Source organism: Lutra lutra, chromosome 3 (genome assembly GCF_902655055.1).
Source record: "Lutra lutra chromosome 3, mLutLut1.2, whole genome shotgun sequence".
NCBI classification, from domain to species: Eukaryota; Metazoa; Chordata; class Mammalia; order Carnivora; family Mustelidae; genus Lutra; species Lutra lutra.
The window spans coordinates 156,909,710-156,926,131 of NC_062280.1; the positions used below are offsets into that span (position 1 = coordinate 156,909,710).

At 36.3% G+C, this 16,422-nt stretch overlaps 1 long non-coding RNA gene across 1 annotated transcript in view; it reads left to right on the forward strand.

The window, feature by feature from the left end:
* LOC125095242 (uncharacterized) overlaps nucleotides 1-15,729 on the forward strand; it is a 195,058-nt gene extending 179,329 nt beyond the window's left edge. Inside the window, exon 4 of the long non-coding RNA XR_007125825.1 lies at nucleotides 15,582-15,729. This is a non-coding gene — a long non-coding RNA (uncharacterized LOC125095242). The remainder of the gene's footprint in view (nucleotides 1-15,581) is intronic.
* Nucleotides 15,730-16,422: the final 693 nt, after the last annotated feature.

A 16,422-nucleotide genomic window follows, 5' to 3' on the forward strand; every position in this document is an offset into this window, starting at 1 on the left:
CAGGCTCATGGATTGGAAGAATAAACAAACATTGTTAAAATGTCTATATAGCCTAGAGTAATCTATACTTTCAGTGCCATCCCAGTCAAAATTCCACCAGTATTTTTCAAAGAGCTAGTGCAAACAATCCTAAAATTTGTGTGGAACCAGAAGAGACCCTGAATTTGTAAGGAACTGTTGAAAAAGAAAAACAAAACTGGGCGCATCACATTGCCTGATTTCAAACTTTACTACGAATCTGTGATGACCAAGACAACATGGTACTGGCACAAAAACAGACACATAAACCAGTGGGACAAAATAGAGATCCCTGATATAGACCCTCAACTCTATAGTCAAATAATCTTCAACAAAGAAGGAAAAAATATACAATGGAAAAAAGGTGGTCTCCTCAATAAATGGTGCTGGGAAAATTGGACACTATGTGTAGAAGAATGAAACTCGACCATTCTCATACACCATACACAAAGATAAACTCAAAATGGATAAAAGACCTCAATGTGAGGCAGGAATCTGTCAAAATCCTAGAGCAGAACATAGGCAGTAACCTCTTCAACATTGGCCGCAGCAACTTCTTTCAAGACGTGTCCCCAAAAGCAAAGGAAACAAAAGCAAAAATGAACTTTTGGGACTTCATCAAGATCAAAAGTTTTGGCTCAGCAAAGGAAACAGTCAACAAAACAAAGACAACCTATGCAATGGGAGAAGATATTCGCTAATGACACTACAGACAAAGGGCTGATATCCAGGATCTATAAAGAACTCCTCGGGGCTCCTGGGCGGCTCAGTGGGTTAAGCCTCTGCCTTTGGCTCAGGTCATGGTCTCAGGGTCCTGGGATCGAGCCCCACATCGGGCTCTCTGCTCAGCAGGGAGCCTGCTTCCCCCTTTCTCTCTGCCTACTTGTGATCTCTGTCTGTCAAATAAATAAATAAAATCTTTAAAAAGAAAAAACTCCTCAAACTCAACACACACACACACACACACACAAAAATTGATAATCATGTCAAAAAATGAGCAGAAGATATAAACAGACACTTCTCCAAAGAAGACATACAAATGGTAGCAGACACATGAAACAATGTTCATCATCATTAGCTATCAGTGAGATTCAAATCAAAACCACATTGAGATACCACCTTATACCAGTTAGAATGGCCAAAATCAACAAGACAGTGAACAGCAAGTGTTGGAGAGGATGTGGAGAAAGGGGAATCCTCTTGCACTGTTGGTGGGCATGCAAGTTGATACAGCCACTTTGGAAAACAGTGTGGAGATTCCTTAAGAAATTAAAAATAGAGCTTCCCTATTACCCTGCAATTGCACTACTAGGTATTTACCCCAAAGATACAGATAGAGTGAAAAGAAGGGCCATATGTACCCCAATGTTCATAGCAGCAATGGCCACATTCACAAAACTGTGGAAAGAACCAAGATGCCCTTCAACAGATGAATGGATAAAGAAGATATGATCCATATATATTATGAAGTATTATGCCTCCATCAGAAAGGATGAATACCCAACTTTTGTAGCAAATAACAAATAACATGGAGGACATGGGGAGATGGAGAGGAGAAGAGAGTTGAGGGAAATCAGAGGGGAAGATGAATCATGAGAGACTATGGACTCTGAAAAACAATCTGAGGGTTTTGAAGGGGTTGGGAGGTTGGGGGAGCCAGGTGGTGGGTATTAGGGAGGGCACGTATTGCATGTAGCACTGGGTGTGGTGAATAAACAATGAATTCTGTTACACTGAAAAGAAATAAATAATAAAAATATATAATAATACTAAAAAACCCAAAACACCAATACCCACTCTAAATAAAAAGAAGCTATATGCCTTGTCTGAGTCATCTAGGGGGTGTGACAAAATACAAATTGAACCCAAGTAAACATACTTTATTTTTTTTAAAGATTTATTTTTTTACTTGAGAAGGGGGAAGAGGTAGAAGGAGAGGGAGAGAGAAAATCCCAAGCAGACTCCCTGTTGAACCCTGTTGAATATGCAATCTGATCTCAGGACCCTGACATCATGACCCTGAGACAAAATCAAGAGCCTGATGCTTAACCAACTGAGCCACCCAGGCACCCCCCAGCCCAAGTAAATGTACTTTAGAACCAGACTTTCCACCATTTTTTAAAATTTAATGTGTGTGTGTGTGTGTGTGTGTGTGTGTATGTGTGTGTGTGTTCCAAAATTCATTGTTTATGCACCTCACCCAGTGCTCCATGCAATACGTGCCCTCCATAATCTCCACCACCAGGCTCACACCATCCACCATCCACCTCCCCTCCAAAATCCTCAGTTTGTTTCTCAGAATCCACAGCGTCTCATGGTTTGTCACCCGCTTCGATTTCCCCCAATTCACTTCTTTCTCCATCTCTCAATGTTTTCCGTATTATTCCTTATGCTTCATAAGTAAGCGAAACCATATGGTAATTGACTCCCCCTGCTTGACTTATTTCACTCAGTATTATCTCCTCCAGTCCTGTCCTCCAGCTCCTGTCTCGAAGGAGCAAATGAGATATGAAATGAGAATGTGTAAGGTTCACTATAGTTTTATTTCATTTTTTAAATTTGTGAGAGCCACCTGTTTTCTTTTATCTCTATATCTAAACTAAGTCCACTGTGTTATTTTTTTTAAGATTTTATTTATTTATTTGACAAAGAGAGATCACAAGCAGGAAGAGAGGCAGGCAGAGAGAGAGGGGGAAGCAGGCTCCCTGCTGAGCAGAGAGCCCAATGCGGGGCTCGATCCCGGGACCCTGAGACCATGACCTGAGCCAAAGGCAGAAGCTTAACCCGCTAAGCCACCCAGGTGCCCCGTGTTATTTTTGATAGTATTTGCAAGCTTTTATCAGTAAAAGATGGAGCCTTTAGTGGTATTAGTGTAGAAGATATCACGGTGTAAATCTACATTTTTTGTTTTGTTTTTCTTGATTCCACTATCTGTTTCTATTTTCCTACTCTCAGAAAAAAACACTAATTATTTTAAAAAGTCAGATTCTTTGTGTTTCCTTAATATTTTAGTCCTGATCCTTTAAGACTGTGATTGTTGTTGAGCAAAATAAGAACTTAAATTCTGTAACACTAAATGCTATGATGATCTTGAAAATCTATGTGAATCTTGGTTTTTAATGTTTTTAACTACAATATTTATCTTTTTGTTGTTATAATCCCTTTTTTTCACATTTGTATTTGTTAGTTATGCACTTATTCTTCAAACTTTACTTTTTCATTTATAGTCTCACCTTGGTGCCCTGGTTAATGGTGTGACCCTTAGTAATTGGCTCTGTGATGGCACACATCTCTGTTAACTCGGTAGGACATTGTGATATTCAATGTTTCTAAAAGAAAAGGCTGTGGGTGTAAGTCTTTGGTAATGTTTAAAATACATATTTCTGATGATATAAAGTAGAAGTGCTTATTGGAGGTATAGATGGGCTTGTGTGGATCTTTGTGACATTTTTCTAAGAATGGAATCATTTTGTGAAGATTATTGATTGGGTTCAAGTGAGATCAGTGAATCAGTTGTAAAAACTGCACTTCATATTTTGTAATCTTGGCAATGAATGCACTGACAGATTTCAAGGTTTAGAAGAAAGGAATCAGAAAGGATGTTGCATTTGTTTAGAAATGTGCAGAATGTGTTAGATAAACCAATCAATACCTAATTACTAGTCTGCAGCCTTCTCTATTTTAATGCTCAGGCTTTCACAGAGATAAACCACCTGCTGTGTGACCTGATGTATTTGTTCTGACAGCACTTTTAAAGGGACTGCTCAAAACCTGGCAATAACTTCCAAAAGAAATAATTTTCCAAGAGACTTATCTCCACTCACATATCCCAACTAAATATACAAAGCCAAAGAAATTTGTGAACAAATAAATGTACAAATCCCAGAATCTCCAATTTTGTATGTCAGTGAAATACAATTTCAACAAAACAACATTTCTTTCTTACTGTAATTAATGGAGAAAGTCCAAGGGTATTAGTTATGGTGTACAATTCTGTGACTCTATGTAGATTGGTTAATGAGTGAAAGCTAATTCTAACTATTACATTTGCTCAAACCTCGATGTGATCAGTCCACACAGGTGCTGAAGGCTCTCAGTGACCCTCTCAGTGAATCCACTGAAACATAATTCACAAAAAATTCAAAGATTTTATTTTCTGTTATTTATGAATTATCATTTATTAAAAGCAAGATTCAGTGTTAAGCTCTGAGTAGAATTTGTTTATTCATGGTCTGTGGCCTTTATAAGTCCTATTTATCTAATAAACAAGATAAATATGTACCCAGAGTATTCAATTACAAGACAGGGTTAATCCTTTTCCTTGAAATTCCAAAAGAGGATTGTCCAAAAGAAGTCTTCAGGGGGAAGGAAAAAAGAATGCATCATAGGAACATTTTTCTCCTCTTAGAGTAGCTTGAAACCATTTTTTGTATTGAATTAACACAATTAAGATGCTTACATGCAAAAATTGTCCATTAGAATATAATCCATTTAGATCTTACATAATATATAATACATATTCTATTAAATATACATTTGGATCTAATAAAATCCATTTAGATCTTATAAAATCTCAAGAAAACTCTAAAATGTTACCTTAAAAATTCAGATGCCTTATAAATGGCAGATGCCACAATGATGTTCAGTTTTACTGTTCTGTATTATTTTCTTAGTAGTTCATATAATGGTGGTCATCGATTTCTTTTTAAAATAAAACATTATCTACATACTTTATCTTCAAAGTGTCATTCTTTTCTCCATTTCCTTTCATTTTTAAAACAATTTTATGTGTCCTTTACTTTTGGAAGAAGTTTGTCCTTTTTAGCAGTGATTACAAGTTTTACAATGTAACCTTTGTCATTATTTCAGATATTAATTGTATTACATTACTTTGGATCTGTGCAGATAATTTTTCCCAAATTCTCATAACTTTATTTTCAAGTCAGTCAGTTGCAGCCTGTTTGATACATGTGGCATCCTAATCCTAACTCAGGAAGTCCACATAGGCTGATAGTATTAAGAATAAGAGTGTAAATACTCCTTAAAATTTCATTCTGTTTAGTAGAGAATTTTTTTTTTGAATTGTGACTTTCTGAGTATCCTCTTGTGATGTAGGATTCTTCCATAAGAGCATGCTTTTTTATTTCATTTTACTTATTTTTGAGAAAAGAGAGATTTAACCAGACCCAGTATTTAAATATTTGCAGGTAATGAGGACACTCCTTCTTTTGGCACTCTTAGATTTCATTTCTCAGGGTGTGAAATTGAGTGGAGATTGAATTCTTCAGTTTCCAACTGAAGAATTGGACCTGCAGACTTTGATCTAATGTCATTCTAGTGGAGCATAGTGAAATGAGATCTGTCCCTTCTCTGCTTTGATTAATTTTGAAATTGATATGTAATGGGTAGGGGTTTTATTGTAGCAGAATTTACAAAATTCTGCCAGCCCTATAATCAGCACGCCAGGGCAAACTCTAACTTTGGAACTTTTCCTATCATCAGCAGCATCTGTAGTCATTTTTCTAAGACAAAAAGTAGACTTGCCTATTCTAAGTTATCAGAACCTAGAACTGACCATCTCCTACTTCTTAACTTTTTAAAGCTTCCAGTTGCAACCATGTTTAGAAAAGAGGCTGGGGGTGACTGGGTGGCCCAATTGGTTAAGCGTCTGCCTTTGACTCAGGTCATGATCCCAAGGTTCTAGGATCTAGCCTTGTATCAGGCTTCCCGCTCAGTGGGTAGTCTGCTTCTCCCTCTGCCCCTGCCCCTGTTCATGCTCTATCTCAATCTCCCCCCTCTCAAATAAATAAATAAATAGAATCTTTAAAAAAAGAATGGGAAAAGAGGCTGACCATTATATCTGAGAGTTGAACAAAAATGTGTGTGTGTGTGAGAGAGAGAGAGAGAAAGAGAGAGAATAATTATACTTTAATAGGTTGTCTTACTCCTTCTGGGCTGCTTTAACAAATACCACAGATTGGAAAGCTTATAAACAATGGAAATGTATTTCTCAGTTCTGCAGATGAAAGTGCAAGATCAGGGTGCCAGCCTGGTCCAGTGAGGGCCATCTTCCTGGCTCCTAACCACCTCCATTTCACTCTGTCCTTACATGGTGGATGGGACTAAGCTCTTTTGAGATGTCTTTTCTAATAGCACTAATCCTATTCATAAGGGCTCCCCCTTTGTGACCTAATCATCTCCCAAAGGACGCATCTTCTAACACCATCACATTGGGCCTTATGATTCCAACCTATGAACCTTTGGAGACACAAACTTTCAGACACTAACAACAGGCATATACTTTTTATAAGGTTACGTATATATTCATATGTTACATATAGGTACACATATACGGTTAATACACATATACTTTATACATTTATATTAATATGTGGACATAACATTTATGTTCATGTGTATATTAGCATATATAATCATAGTTATTAAATATATATATAACAATAAATATATGCCTGACAGAATGCCAAAATGCATATTGTGTGTGCATGTGCATATGTGTGTACATGTTTGTGTGTGTGCACAGGCAAGCACATGCTCTGTATGTGATTAATCTGTTTGTTGCAAAGTAATAATACATATGCAAGTTCACACAAAATGCATAAATAATGATTGCATTTTTATGTTATTACTGTTGATCCACCAGATAAAGTTTTCTCTTATCATTCATAAAAGTTCCACTTTTCTCCATAAAATCTGTTTCTCTGAATTATAACTATAAAGTGCTTCCTGTTGGTCTAAAAGGAAGACTCAAAACTGTTTTTAATCAAAAAGTCTTTTTTTTTTAAGATAGTGATTTCATGAACTCCTTTAGTACTTGCTTTCAGTCACTTCCAAGTTCCAGTAATCACAATAAAATATATTCCTAAATATTATTGTCAGTCTTGATAATTTAATGCTTTCTCACTTCCATGCCTCCCTCCTAATTTTATAATGGCTATCTCCATGCCATCAGGATTAGGAAGGGCAGACACATCCTTAATCTGAACTTTGTTTCAAAGATGAGTTTCTAGTGGGCTTTTGTCACTCAAAGGCTTTGTCAGTCATTTCATTTGGATTCTAGAAGGACATTTAATACTACAAGGACCCATATTTCTAGATTTTCTCTATCTCTAAAATTTTTTTCTATTTCTAAATTTCTGCTTGAAAACGGCTTATTATTTTTTTTTTCTTTGCTCATCTCCTTCGCATAGAAACCTACATAAGTAGTTAATAAGACCTAGCATATACTATCATACTCTCATGCTGACTCCTTCTTACCTCTTTGCCTAGGGCATCAGATGCGTTGCACATGGGCCTCCCTTCTGGTAATTGAAGGTAACAGGTTAGCAAATATTTTTCCACAGCAAATCACAACTCTTTATTCTTGCCACCTTCGATCTTTGTTGCTATGCTTCCTGTCACTTTACCACTAATCCAAGTTCATTTTTTAAATGTATTTTTGTGCTAATGCATCTACTTAAAAATAGAATTTTGCATTAGGGAAGAATACTTGTAACATACAACACCAAAATCAACGTGACTTAACACAATATAAATTTATTCCTGCTGTCATAGCAATTTAAGGAGTGTTCAACAGGCATCTTCCAAACCAGTAACTCAAGGAGCAATCCTTCCTCAGTCTTGTGGATCAGTATTTTCTATGACCTGGGATTTCTTTCTTTTTTATACTGCTGATGGAGAAGAGAGAATACTACAGGAAAAAGAAAAAAAAAAAGATTTGTATGGAGTGGGTCAGGCACCTATTGCTTGGGCCTGCATTATATTGGCTAGAACTCACTGAGGTGGCCAAGGCTCACAGTGAGGGCATTGACCAAGTGTGGTCTAACTGCATCCAAGGGAAGAAGGAAAACACTTAAATATTGGTGAACATAGTCTCTTCTGCAGGTACTCTAGAATAAAAGGCCCAAAGAGGCCATGTTCTCTACATTATCTGAGTACCAAGCACGAATATGGAGTCACTTATGCTAGCTCATAAAAGGAGACAATATTATAAGGTATAATGAGTTATCAGAGTGATTTGATGTAAGCAATCATGATTTGACAAGTTCTCATAAAACTTATAGTTGGAAAATCATAGAAATGAATGCTTGTGTTTTATACAATATTTGAGGCTACATGATCATGTCATTGCTACTTCTCCTTGGATATATAGCTTCTAATCTTTCTCCTAGCCAGTTTTTTTTTTTCAACTTATTCTGCATATAGACCCTTAGGAAGGCAACATTTTATAGCCTGTGCTTGCTAAGGCAAAAAGGTCTATGTGCAGCAGCATTATACTTACTTTCTATAGTTTACTCCCTGCATGTATAATACACGAACCTTGCATAAAACTATTGCATAAAATTATTCCAAAGATTCCTGCCAAATATTGTCAAATTATTGTATATTTATGATAATACATGTTGTAAAAATTTAGACTGCTCCAGGTGGAAAAGTCTCAATTCAGCCCAACATTAAATCCCAGAGTGGAAGGGGTTTACTATTCTCTAGACAAAACATAATATACATATCTATATTTGCCCTATTCCTAGCTTACTTTAATGTCTTGCTAAAACTTGGTTGAGTTCCAGGGAACAGAGTCTCACTCAGGGTCACTAAAATGTGAATCATTTCAAGCGTCCTTATTACGGGAAAACAAAAGACCCTCCTATACAATAATACTTTATAGGAAGTGAAACAGGGACACCAGGCTATGAAAATTCTCTGTCCCTCCCTTTGGGGCCAAATGGTATTAGTTTCTCTGCATATCATTCTTCTCTCAATGGAATGATTTCCTAAATTTCAGCTTTTATTGCACATGGTGAAACATTTTCTGCTTTTCATTATAGTATGACAACTCTTAGTAATAATGATCCTATTAGTATATTATCTTTATATGTGTTTTGAATTATATCTCTGTTACTAATGAATTGCACACCTTGAAAGTCAATATTCCAAATTTTTCACATAGGGACATGATTGTCTCAGACAATAGTTATAGCATATCACTGGCCACAAGTAAGTTCCTCATTGGTCAAGTGTACAAATACGGTCCTATCATCTTTATCTAAGGGAGTGAAGGAAAATAATACAGTGCACAAAATGAAAGTGAGTATTTGGCATGTACCATATCATGCTTTTTATGCAAGGTTAGCTTTCTATTGCTATGTATCAGATGATGACAAACTTAGGGGCATAAAAGAACACATACTATCTCACAGTTCTGTAGTTCAGAAGGCCAGGTTGGGCTTGGCTTTCTCTCCCCAATGTCTCATAAGGCTGAAATAAGTGTGTCGACTGCCATTTTCCTGTCTGGAACTTGGGTTGTTTCCCCAAGCCTATATAAGGCAAATAATGGCAAAATTCAGTTCCTTGTCATTGTAATATTAAGAACACTGTTTTGTTTCTGTTGGCTAGAGTTTGCTCCGAGCTCCTATAGGATGTTCTCAAATCCTTGTCATGTATGCCCCTTCAGCCTACAAATCCAGCAATTGAATCTCTCTCACATCATATCTTCTTATATCATCACGAAGGGCCAGTCCTATTTAAGGGCTCATCTGTTTATGGGGCACCTGGGTGGCTCAGCGGGTTAAGCCGCTGCCTTCGGCTCAGGTCATGATCTCAGGATCCTGGGATCGAGCCCCACATCGGGCTCTCTGCTTGGCAAGCAGCCTGCTTCCTCCTCTCTCTCTCTGCCTGTCTCTCTGCCTAATTATGATCTCTCTCTGTCAAATAAATAAATAAAATCTTTAAAAAAAAAAAAAAAGAATTCTGCCTACCATCCATCCTCTGGCCCTCAGTGATTCACCTTCCTCCCAAAAGCAGATACTCTTTCCCCAGTTCTTTACCAGTCTCATTGCATTGGGGCAAGTCCCAAATCATATCACTTAAAACTAAATCTCATCAGTTCAAGCCCATAATCTTATCATTGAAATTATTTACATCTACATCAAGTATGGATGAGGCTTCCAGGTATAAACCATTAAATGCAACTCCTGGGCCAAAAATGTTTTCCATTTTTGGATCAGAAACTAAACAAAGAAGATACTTACTTCCAGTACATGCCATGTACACTGATAGGACAGGTATAGAATAGTCCTACATCTTCTGGTTCAAAGAATGGAGAAATGTTGAAAATCATATTTTCCTTTTTTAAATTGATGTACATACAGTGTTATACTAGTTTCAAGTGCTTAACATAATAATTCAACAATTCTGTATGTTCCTCAGTGCTCACCACAAGTGCTGTCACCATCTATCACTGAACAACTTGATTGCAATCTTACTCTATTTCCTATGCTGTCCTTTTCATCTCTGTGACTTATTTATTTTATTTTTTTAAGATTTTATTTATTTATTTAACAGACAGAGATCACAAGTAGGCAGAGAGGCAGGCAGAGAGAGAAGAGGAAGCAGACTCCCTGCTGAGCAGAGAGCCTGATGCGGGGCTCCATCTCAAGACCCTGCGATCATGACCTGAGCTGAAGGCAGAGGCTTTAACCCACTGAGCCACCCAGGCACCCCTCTGTGACTTATTTATTTTATAACCGGAAGTTCATACCTCTTAATCTACTTTATGTATTTCACTCATCCCCACCCCACCACCTCCCTTCTGGCACCCATCAGGTTCTCTGAATTAAGAGTCATTTTTTTTTTTTTGTCGCTTTGTTTCTTTGTTCATTTCTTTTGTTTCTTAGATTCCACATATGAGTAAAACTATATGGTGTTTGTCATCTTCTGACTGACTTATTTCACTTAGCATTTTACCTGCTAGGTCCATCCATGTTGTTACAAATGGCACGATCTCGTTTATTTTTATAGCCAAGTATTATTCCATTGTGTGTGTATGTATATATACCATCTCTTTATCTGTTCATCTATGGATGGACTCTTGGGTTGTTTCTACATCTTGGCTCTTGTAAATGATGCTGCTATAAAGGTAGATAAATCTTTTTAAATTAGTTTTTTCATTTTCTTTGGGTCAATACCGTAGTGGAAATACTGGATTACATATAGTGTTTTCTATTTTTAATTTTTTGAGGACCCTCCATACTATTTTGACAGTGGCTATACCAGTTTATATTCCCACCAACAGTACACAAGGGTTACATGAAATATCGTATTTGCATGCATCAAATAACCATCATATTTTGTAAAATGTCAGTTTATTTCCCAATTGTGTGTGTATGGGGCAAGGGTAGTGTGACGTTTTCTACTGAATAGCAAGAATTTATCATTTTATCAATTCTAGTTACAAGTTTAGTGTCAGGTTTGGGTATAGACATTAGGAATAGTTTTTCAAAGTTGGTACCTTCCTTACTATTTTCTAAATAGTGAAATTTCAAGGATTGGAGTTTCAAATTTAGAAGTCCTATTTATCATCTTTTTTTTTATGGTTAGTTTTTGTATTTTCATGTGCAGGATATCTTTGACTATACCAAGGTTGTGAAAGTGATTTCCTGTTTCTTATTCAACATTAATAGTTTTAGATTTACATAGATCTAGGATTCTTTTGAGTGAATGTTTGTGTGTGGTGTGGTATAAAGTCTGAGGGTCCTCTTTCTCTATTAGAGGACTCAATTCTTTTTTCTAGCACAATTTATTAAAAACAATATTCTTTCCTTCATTAAAATTTTCTGGGACCTCTGTAGAAACTCCATCAGGCATACTTTCATACATACCAGAATCTAGTTCTGTATACACTCTTCTACTAATCTGTCCTTCCACACAGAAATACCAGATTTTTTATTAGTATAGCTTGTAAGTATCATGGTAATGTAAATTCTCCAAATTTGTTATCCTTTCAAAATTGTTTTGGCTCTTCCATGTCCTTTCCCTTTTGATATAAGTTATAGAATCAACTTGCTAATCTCCTCAGAAAAAGTCCTGCTTGAATTTTGTCATTTCTCTAAATCTAGAGATCCTTTTGAAGAGAATAACATCTTAACAGTATTGAGTTGTGAGACCATAAACATGTTATGCATCTATAGTAAATTAGGTCTTCATTAACATTTCTCAGCAATGTTTGGCAGTTTTTATTTTTTTACTTTTTAGAGTTTTCTTTGTTTTTTAAGGTTTTTATTTATTTACAATTGTTAGATCTTCTTGTTGGATAGACCCTTTAAGTATGGATAAATGTCCTCTACATCTCTTACTATAGTCTTTGGTTTAAAGGGAGGGGGATGGGGGCATGGGGTAACCAGGTAATGGGTATTAAGGGTATGTGATGTGATGGGCACTGGGTGTTATATGCAACTAATGAATAATTGACACTACATCAAAAAAACTAAAAATGTACTATATGTGGGCTGATTGAACTTAGTTAAAAAAAAGAGAGATTTTTATTTATTTAAGAGGAGAGAGAGAGAGAGCACAGCGGGGATTAGAGGAAGAGGGAGAAGCTGACTCTAGGTTGAGCAGGGAACCCAATGCAAGGCTTAATCCCAGGCCTCTAAGATCAGGACCTGAGCTGAAGGTGGTCGCTTAACTGACTGACTGAGGTGCCTCTGTTTTGCAGTTTTTAGTATAGATGTCTTGTATGTATTTGTTAACTTTATCCCTAATTATATTTTAATGCTATGTTAATGTTATTTTAAAATTTCAAATTCTACCTATTCATATTATATAAAAATATATTTGATTTTTATATTTTTATCATATGGCCTTATTAAATTTACTTAATTCTGGTAGTCTTTCTATAGATTCTTTAAGATTTTCTCCATATTCACAATCATGTCATCAGTGTTTTGCTTCTTTCTTTCCAAATGAGGCCTGTGTGTGTGTGTGTGTGTGTGTGTGTGTGTGTGTGTGTGTGTATGTTTTCCCATGTTTAATTCCCTGGACAGGACTTTCAGCATTATGTTGTATAGGAAAGATGAGAATGGGTATTTTTTTCCCCCATTTTCTGTTCTTAGAAAGAAGACATTCAGTCTTTCAACATTGTTCATAACTAAGATTGATATAAATTGTGGGGTTTTTCATTGATGTGCTTTATTGGATTTCAAAATTCTCCTCTACTCCTAGCTGGCTGAGCATTTCCATGACTGGACATAGAATTTTGATAAAATATTTTATTTGAGGGCGCCTGGGTGGCTCAGTGGTTTAAGCCGCTGCCTTTGGCTCAGGTCATGATCTCAGGGTCCTGGGATCGAGTCCCGCATCGGGCTCTCTGCTCAGCAGGGAGCCTGCTTCCCTCTCTCTCTCTCTCTCTGCCTGCCTCTCCGTCTACTTGTGATCTCTCTCTGTCAAATAAATAAATAAAATCTTAAAAAAAAATACTTTATTTGAATGTTAATATGATCATGTGGATTTTCTTTGTTATTCTATTAGTATGGAGAATTGCACTGATGCATTTTTTAAAAGATTTTATTTACTTATTTATTTGAGAGAGAGTGTGAGCAGGCACATGCATACCTCCAAGTGGGGGGAAGGAGATAAAGAAGAAAAGAATCCCAGACAGACTCCATGCTGATTGCAGAGCCCAGTGCTGGGCTGATCTCATGACCCTGAGATCATGACCTGAGTGGAAACCAAGAGTCAGACACTTAACCAGCTGAGCCACCCAGGTGTCCCTGCATTGATTTATTTTCAAATATTATAGTAATTTTACATTATGGGGCTAACAACAATTAATGTGGTGTGATGGATTATCTTTTTTATATATTGCTGGATTCAGTTTGTTATTCAAGTAGTGCATTCATTATACTGTATTACTAGAAAATGTCTACCAGGTTTGTTCATACACAGATGTATGTGTGTATGTTTAAATATATGTCAGGGTACTTCTTTTTTTTTTTTTTTAAAGATTTTATTTATTTATTTGACAGACAGAGACCACAAGTAGGCAGAGAGGCAGGCAGAGAGAGAGAGAGGTGGAGGCAGGCTCCCTGCAGAGCAGAGAGCCGGACGCGGGGCTCAATCCCAGGACCCTGGGACCATGACCTGAGCTGAAGACAGAGGCTTAACCCACTGAGCTACCCAGGCGCCCCTGTCAGGATACTTCTTAAAAGCATTTCTATAGTGTCCTGAAAGACAAATTAAGAAACTTTATAAAAAGGATTGATTTAATACTTTTAGTATTTCTTTAATGTATTTTATTATTAAGTATACTATTTTTTTTATTTGTATTTATTTATTTAAAACCAGCTTATCTGGAGGTTATTTTTGTAGTGTACTCAGTTTGCCACCAAAGGTAACTTTCTTTTGTAATATTCTAACCTATATTTTAAATATTGAGCCAACAAGGGGTCTGGTGATAAATTCAAGCAGTTGGTATATTGTTCCTAAAAGCTATGACTTCCTTTCTTCTATTGATGATTAAGAAAACATGTGCTTTTCTCACTGTTTCCCACATAACCTCGAGGTTAATTTTTCATTAAGCTTTAGTCAATTTTGATTGTGATATTTTATTTATTTTCCCATTCATGCATTCAATAAATATTTAAACATTAATATTTAGAAGACCATTTCCTACAACATCTTTGTGATTAGGTAATTAAAGAAATGCATATTTGCTTCTCTTGTAACCCTTGTGTTTAGGTTGGGGCCATGTAATAAATGCCAAGTAATAAAACATGAATAGAAGGAAAAGATGGTGATTCTGAGAAATGCATTAAGGTAGAGGGTTTGTATATTTTAGTGATTTAAACTTAACATCTTAATCTTTATTTGTTCTTCCTTACCATGTTGTGTACTTTTTCTGAAACTCGAGAATTGTTTTTAGAGTGCAAATCATTTTATCACATCCACCTGTATTTTAGACATCAGTATTTTTGTATGTGACATAATTTTTACAATTAAATATTTTCTACCAGAAATCACATTTATCATTTCTATTACAGATTGCATTATTCCTCCAAATTCTTCATTCCTTTCCGTATTTACACCTTTTGCCATGTCACATTGAACTTCATTACAGTAGAGATAAAGTATATTTCCCCAGCCTGCTAATATTTGGCTTAGTTCTGAGTCTGGACCTTAAGAGTCATCATGAGAATTCTTGTCCTTCTTGTGCTTTTGCCATTATTATTGGAAGAACATACACTGGTTAAGCTATTGGTTAAAAGAGAATAAGGGATTAGTGGCACAAAAATGAACCTAACATGTACTTAGAGCTAGATCCAGCCGAGCCTAGGTGGACCAGTGGGCACATGAAGAAAAGTAAGTTATTGTAGTCTCAAGCTACTGAATTTTGGTGTGACTTATTCTGTAGTATTACACTTGTAGATTTAATTATTTTTTTAAAGATTTTATTTATTTTTTTGGGAGAAAGAACAAGAGAGAGCATGAGCAGAAGGAGGAGCAGAGGCAGAGGGTAAAGCAGACTCCCTGCTGAGCAGGGAGCCTGATACAGGGCTTGATCCCAGGACCCTGAGGTCATGACCTGAGCAGAAGGCAGAAGCTTAACCCACAGAGCCACCCAGACACCCCATAGATTTCATCAATTTTGTTACATCATATTGTATGTATTTCAAAATTACGAAAGCAGAGAATACCTCAGCAATTTGGAATTTGAACACAGTAATACAGTAGCTTCTCCTTATGTGTGGTTGTGCTTTCCACAGTTCCAGTTACCTCCAGTCAACTACACTCCAGAAGTAGATGTATCATCAAAAGGTCACAAGCAGCCTAATGCTACATCACAGTGCCTACATCATTCCCCTCCCTTCTTGTCATCACCCAGCCATTTTATCATCTCACATCATTACCAGAAGAAGGGGGAATACACTACAATAGAACATTTTGAAAGAGAACCACATTCATATAACTTTTATTATAGTATAATTGTTCTGTTTTATTATTAGTTATTGTTGCTAATATCTCACTGTGTCCTTTATAGACTAACTTTATCATGGGTGTATGTATGGGAGAAAACATGGTGTATGGAGAGCTCAGTACTATCTGTGGTTTCAAGCATCCCCCTGAGGAACTTGGAATTCATTCGTGACAAACATAGAGCTTTCTTTTTTGATATTCTCAAGTCTTGCTTGATTTTCCTTTCCTTTAGCATCTTGGCTCTGTTAATTGAATAACTCCTTCTTAATCTCATTAGACCTTACAGGCACTTACATGTATACATCAGTTAGATGATTACATGTGTTGATTTCTTTGATTAAAGTGAGGTTTTCCCAATGATGATGATGATGATGGTATTGATTATTTTCATTTTTGCAGTAAAAGGTGGGGCTATGTAACCCTCACTTTTTGTTAATGAATTTTCATTTGTTTTTACTTTATGTTCAAGGAAACACAATAAACTTCCAGAGAGATAGTCATATTTATATCAGTGGTCCATGTTATTTATTTCTAAGGTGTCTACCATATAATAACATGCCATTGAGGAAACAAACCAAACTCTCTCTCTCTCTCTCTCTCTCTCTCTCTATATATATATATATATATATA